Source organism: Bidens hawaiensis, unplaced genomic scaffold (assembly GCF_021521415.1).
Source record: "Bidens hawaiensis isolate Kalapana, Puna unplaced genomic scaffold, B.hawaiensis_p1.1 tig00005104_1, whole genome shotgun sequence".
Taxonomy (NCBI): Eukaryota; Viridiplantae; Streptophyta; class Magnoliopsida; order Asterales; family Asteraceae; genus Bidens; species Bidens hawaiensis.
In genome coordinates this window covers 898006-904830 of record NW_027491326.1, presented here as the reverse complement: position 1 = coordinate 904830, position 6825 = coordinate 898006, and the positions used below count along the sequence as shown (strand labels likewise).

Here is a 6825-nt window from a genome sequence, read left to right as displayed (position 1 = left end):
TTGTTGCATTTAGGGTACTTTCCAGCATAGCCACTCGAACCCTGTCCGCCACTGTTGTTGTTATTGTTGGTACCCTGATTATTGAAGTTCTGAGCGAGTTCAGGTTTACGGTGGTGTTGTTGCTGTGGGGGGTTCGATGATGAGGACCTGGTGTGGTCAAATTTCCTCTTTCCATTACCAGAGTTGTTGATGTTGTTGTCAGTGCTTGAGTTGTCACGGGTTATAGAGGTGGAACCTCTCGGTCGTAACGCACCTTGTGCCACTACTTGGTCCGTCAGTTTGTGGGCTATTCGGATCGCTTGCTGAATCGTAGTCGGTTTGGAAGACGTCACCATACCCTGAATCTGGGGTACCAAACCATCGATATATATATCGATTCTCTTACTCGGTGGGATCTACCATCCGCGGGCACATCACTGCTAGCTCATGGGAACGGGTTGTGTAGGCTTCAATCTCAGAACCCACCATCTTCAGCGCCCAAAATTCCGACTCCAACTTCGCGATTTCCTCTCTAGGACAATACTATTCCCGCATCATATTCTTGAATTCCTCCCAGTTTATAGCGTTTGCCAATTCTAACCCAAGAATTTGCACATTAGAGTTCCACCAGGTGAGGGCGGAATCTTGCAGTGTTCCAGCAGCAAACTTGACTCTGCTGGCTGGTGGACAGTTACACATCTCGAAAGCTGAATCTGCCTTCTCGGCCCAACGTAGGAAACCTATGGCTCCCTCAGTGCTCTTAAATGAATTGGGCTTGCAGTCTAGGTAGTTCTTGAAAGTACAGACTCCGGCTTGATTCTGAACGTGCGTAGCTAGAGCTGCCGCCGCGTGGTCATTCAGTAGGGTTTGGAGTTCTGCTGCAGTAAGGTTAATGTTACCCCGACCGCGTCCAACATTTGATTTGTTCAGGATCCTCCTCAGGTGTAAGGCCCCGTCACCGGTAACCCTACTTTCGTGTTGGATTTACTCATAAACACTGTTCTAAATATCAGAGTTAATTAAAAACTTTACGCGGAATATAAAACTTTCATAAAACATTACATATCAATTCACAATCATGTCTTAAAACATTCCTCTTGTCCTTTAAAATCAAAACATAACTTATAAAACATATCAGATCTTCAGATGCCAGGCTTTAGTCTTCTGCCATGTGTCCTCCACTCAAGCCAGCTGTCTCATCCTACTCACCTGCGTGCATACTAAAAGTCAGCTACGCTGAGTGAGTTCTAGATAATCATACAATACCATACAATACCTTATTACATACATACGTACTTAACCTCATAACTTTCTTTCATACACACATAAGTACTCATACCTTCATTCTTACTTACATACTTTCTTTCTTACTTATATACTTTCTTTACATTCATAATCATACGTTTTTAAGAGCCTTTCGCCCTATAACCTCACAGATATTATAAGGGTCTGGTCCCTAACATCACAGATATTATAAGGGTCTGGTCCCTAACATCACAGATATTATGAGGGTCTGGTCCCTATCCTCACAGATATTGTAAGGGTCTGGTCCCTAACATCACAGATATTATAAGGGTCTGGTCCCTAACATCACAGATATTATAAGGGTCTGGTCCCTTGTTTTCGAATATTTGTAGGGTTCGATTCCCTCTTCGTTACCATACAACCATACATCATACCTCGAGTATTATTAGGGCTCGGTACCCTTTTCGTAACCATACAACCATACAACCGTCATTTCCTTCTTTTATTAACTTTATTACGTTCATACACATAAACATACATATCATACTTGCCATATTTATAACGTTACAACCTGACAGTACGTGCAATATCCGAAGATCGTTCACGAACCATCAAGCAATCATTCATACATATCACATATATCACATATGGCTTTATAACGTTACAACCTGACAGTACGTGCAATATCCGAAGATCGTTCACGAACCGTCAAGCAATCATTCATACATATCACATATATCACATACACTTATCACTTAGGATAAATGTATTAACAACACATCAAGTATGCACACAGCCCCGAAAACATAACAAGGAATGGGGCTAGAAACTCACCTGGATCCTGTTACGCTCGCCGTTGATCGTAATTCCTTTCTTTAACTGGGCACGGCTAACTGTATAATATTTACACATATCAATTAACTACTACTACTCGTTTTGTATTTCTATCTATATATGACCCACAATGAACGGGGGTCCGGGGGCAGCGCCCCTGGCAGCGGGGTTCTAGGGGCGGCAGCCCCTAGCGGGGTCCAAGGGGCAGAGCCCCTGGCTGGGGTTAAGCTGCCAGGTCAGCTTGGAAAAATTTTATTTTCGATAACTGCCTTAACACATTTTCCATTAGGTTTTTAATTTATTTTATAAACGAACTTCACTTCAGGCGAAGTTAAACCTTAGGCGAACTTGGCTTCAGGCGAAGTTAAACCTTAGGCGAACTTGGCTTCAGGCGAAGTTATACCTTAGGCGAACTTGGCTTCAGGCGAAGTTAAACCTTAGGCGAACTTGGCTTCAGGCGAAGTTATACCTTAGGCGAACTTGGCTTCAGGCGAAGTTATACCTTAGGCGAACTTGGCTTCAGGCGAAGTTATACCTTAGGCGAACTTGGCTTCAGGCGAAGTTATACCTTAGGCGAACTTACGCTTGAAGGCGAAGTTACGCTTGAAGGCGAAGTTCATCAGGCGAACTTGATCTTGCAGGCGAAGTTATCGCGCTGCAGATCTGTTTGCCCATAAATCCTTCGTTTCTTAGCCAAATAACTCGATTTTGGTACCCACGGAATCGTATGATCAGCGCCTACAAATCCCAACCATCAAATCGGCCTAAAATAGACGTTTTAGGGGTCCGATTTGGGCAGTTTGGGTTTCGGGTCCGGTTAACCCATCCAATCCTAACCATTTTCAGTAATATTAGCTTTGGGGGAATTTGTTCTTACCTTACCAACTCAGATCTATCAACAAAATCTCGGGTCTCGGCTTCGAATCTCGATCGGTTAGTATGTGTGTGTTTTGAGGAGTGTGTGGAGTATGTGTGGAGTTTGGTGAGAAATGAGATATTTTGGGATTTTGGGGGTATTTATATCCCTGAAATCCCATTCTCATTTATCCTATCTCAATTAATCCAAGTCCATGACCCGCTCCTACTCGATATTAATAATTAAAAACGCGAAATCGCTAACATAACTTTCTTTATTCAACATTATAAATTTTAGGATGTTACATCAGGTTCGGCTGCGTTAGGGGCAATTCGCGCCTCTAGTGTCTCACAACGAGCTAGAGCTACTGCCGCAAGGCTCCTTGCTTTCCAAACTTCGTCTTGCTAGTCTATCATCTCTGATTGTATCTTGAGTACTAGCCTCATTAGATGAACATGAGCATCGAGTTTCCTTCATGGCTTTAGTCAGGTAGGAAATTCTCTTCCTAGCCTCAGCTCCATCCCCTATCTATCCAGTAACATTCGCTCTCGTCGAGCGCATAATCTCTACTTCACGCTCTAAATAGTGATGAGTCGGGTAGCTGTCGTTCCTTACCAGGGGCATGACACACCGGGCGGGATGATGATGATGATGATGATGATGATGGCGTCGACATCCTTACAGGATAAGTCGTCTATGCACGCGTTTGAGTGAACGAGGTAAAGAGATAAAGAAAACGAAGGACTAAATATAATATATATATATTTATATATGCAGTGCGTGTAATTATAACTAATGGGTCGTTGCGGATATAGTCTAGTATGCATGCAATTCTAGTTCGCTATAACCTGGCTTTGATACCAATCTGTCAAACCCTCAAAATCCACTAACGGAGTTTTACCGTCAGAGGGTGTGAACTAACAGGATCGGAATCATTAGTTATAATCAAACACCATAAATAAAGTTTTCAAACAAAAAAGACATCAAGTCTTAAGTATAAATGCGGAAGCGTAAATTGTAAAGCAAAAAGTTTGGCCACACAGGACGACTTAAAAACCCAATTTATCAAGATAATAATTAATAGAAGTTTCTAAAGCAATGTTGTTTAGCAAATGCATGTTCCTATACCGCGTGCCCGCCTCAGCTACCTGAGAATAACATACTAAAAGTGTCAACACAGGATTGGTGAGTTCACAAGTTAATATAAATAAAGTGTTTGCGTTTGCGTTTGCGTTTGCGTTACCAGATAGTGTTAAGTCAATTATATATCAATAGGTAGCTAACCTATCAAGCTTGTATTACTAAGTGTTCGAAACCGAAGCTGACTGTTTATCAATTGCCTTGCCACCATGTCATCCACAACCATGGAAATGTGTTAGCCAAGATTATACCCACTCGACCTACAGTCGAGTTTAGAGTTGGGTGGGGTTTGTCAAACCCAGTAGTACTACACAACAGTGACTCGCTATTATCCCAATATTAACCGGTTCGATGTTATGAAGGACTTTAGTTGGTTTGTTTGCCACTTAGCCTTGCAAGTAATATATAAAAACTAACAAATTCTACAGCGTTGGAGTATGTTATCTCCCCCAAATAAAAGCGTTTAAAAAAAGAGTAAAAAGGGGACGTGAAACTCACTGTTTGCAAAGAAAATCAAAAAGAATCCGAGAGAGGTGTGCGTCACATAAAATCCTCACTAGTGCTCTAACAACAAAAATGAGATTTTCTAAGTATTTAAACTACAAGTGAGTTCCTAGACTCAACACGTACAACTTATGCATGAGATGCGTTTCGTGTTCCATTTGTGAAATAAATGTGACTCGAAAAACACATTGGTGATAAGTTACAAATGTGAAAAAGTACATAATTGTCAAGTATTAACATCGTTCATTACTAGCAACATCCCCCACAAGGGAAATTTGGTCAAAACATAGCAAACATCGATCAATTTTGCACTTTTCATAATAATTCAAGTAATACAGCAGCTAAATTGTCCAGGCAGATTTTCACTCGACAAGATTACTCTATTTGATAAATTCTAACATGTCAAATAAATCACCAAAAATTATCTAAGAAGCAAACGTGAGTTAGGTTTCTAAAACTATTTTTATTATATTTTTATCATATATGGTTTTATCACAATGATCAAAACATCACAGAAAACACACAGAAATCCTTATCATGCGCAACAGAATGTTATTTGTTATTCCCGTTAAATGACAAATCCAATTAAAACAAGACCAATTGGGTTAGATTCCTAACTCAAAATATAACTTCCAGAAGTGGAACCAACCCATTTGGTCTTATCGTTTATAAGATATCTTAGTCGCAAAACAGCCTAACAGCAGGTCTCCCGAATCAGCCTTGCACAACATTTTTGTAAAATAATAAAAACTAACTTTTATACGTCCAAAAATTACAAACTCGGACTTTTCAGAAACTAGACTCGACCTAGTATATTGTAGAATCAACAATCACATCAAAACATGTAATTAACATCGAGTTACAGTCATCCAAACACGAATTCAATAATTTGTCCAGCATCAGTTTTCATTAAAACTCAACAAACTAATAACCTTTGCACTAACAATCATACATGATATCCTAATTCATCAACTAACAACACATTTAGCACTTAGGGTTTATGATTTGCAGGTTTAATCATGAAATAACTTATAGAATGGGTTAGATATGAACCTATTTACCTAGTTATCGCCTTGGATCCTTCAACAACCTTGCAAACAACTTGTATTGTATGTGTGTGTGTGGTGATCGGCCGAGAATGGTGAAGAGGGGGGGGGGGGGGGCTGCTTCCGTCGTGTAGGGGAGAGGGAGAGAGTGGGATTAGGGTTGGGTGATTATGTTGTTTATATATTTATTAAATAAAATACATGTTACAAATCGCACCCTAAACTTCAAGTGAACTTAATTCTAGCATAACTAGTTTATAATATTCATAATTAATTTCATACACGTAAGTATCAAGTAACACATAACTTAACACATAGTTATCAAATACTTGTTCATGATATTTATTGTTCGTTCACCAACGGTTTGAGTCGACTCGTGTGTGTTTCGGTGAAATTCCAAAAGACTACTTGTGTAGTGATTGTCATGCGTCATCTAAACCCTAGTTTAAATGTAATGAGATATGCGTTATAGTTCGTGTGATCTTAAGTCTGAATTAACGGAGTTAACCTGAAATTGACGAGTTTCACATTTATTCATTTGGATAATGTTTAATTAATTCTTTATTTAATTCTTTTATTTATTTAAGTTAAAATTAAATAAATTTTTTAATTAGTTAAGTTTGAATAACGAATTGGGTGGTTTTCTAGCGAACTACTTTTTAGTTCGCTCACCTAATTCGCTTCCGCACTCTGTAACGAACCATTTCTAATTTGTTATACATATTTAACAAATCAAACAACGAGTCAAATCTAATTCGTTATACATATTTGAAGAACGAATTAGCTAATTCGTTAGGCCAAATTTATAGCGAATCGGTCTGATTCGTATCTTGAAAAGTGTGCAAGGACTGTGTATAAAGGACAAGAGTAATACGATTCGTCCTTCACTGTTCCTATTTCTTCCTTATACCTAAAGAAACCCTTTTCAAATTTTTTCTCCGATTTTTTTATCTTCGAATTTCGAACTTTCTAATATTCCATTGTGTTGCTAAGGTATAGATTATCACATCTTTGTGCTTTACGTCAAAAATGACACTGTTTTGATAGGTTAATTATGTGATATTGTTCTAAGGGTTTTACGGTTTGATGAACTCTGATTAATCGTTGTCATACTGTGCTAATGTAGTTTATTTTGGTTCCATTTTGGTCGGAATGTGATTCTGAGACCCTGGGTAGACTTTAATCAGAGGTTGATTCTTGTTTGTCGGGTCGATTGAATAT

At 39.2% G+C, this 6825-nt stretch overlaps 1 long non-coding RNA gene across 1 annotated transcript; it reads left to right on the top strand.

The window, feature by feature from the left end:
• Window positions 1–405: 405 nt before the first annotated feature.
• Window positions 406–3497, top strand: LOC143628929 (uncharacterized). The gene is made up of 2 exons (XR_013152846.1): window positions 406–921; window positions 3225–3497. It is a non-coding gene; the product is annotated as an uncharacterized LOC143628929 (long non-coding RNA).
• Window positions 3498–6825: the final 3328 nt, after the last annotated feature.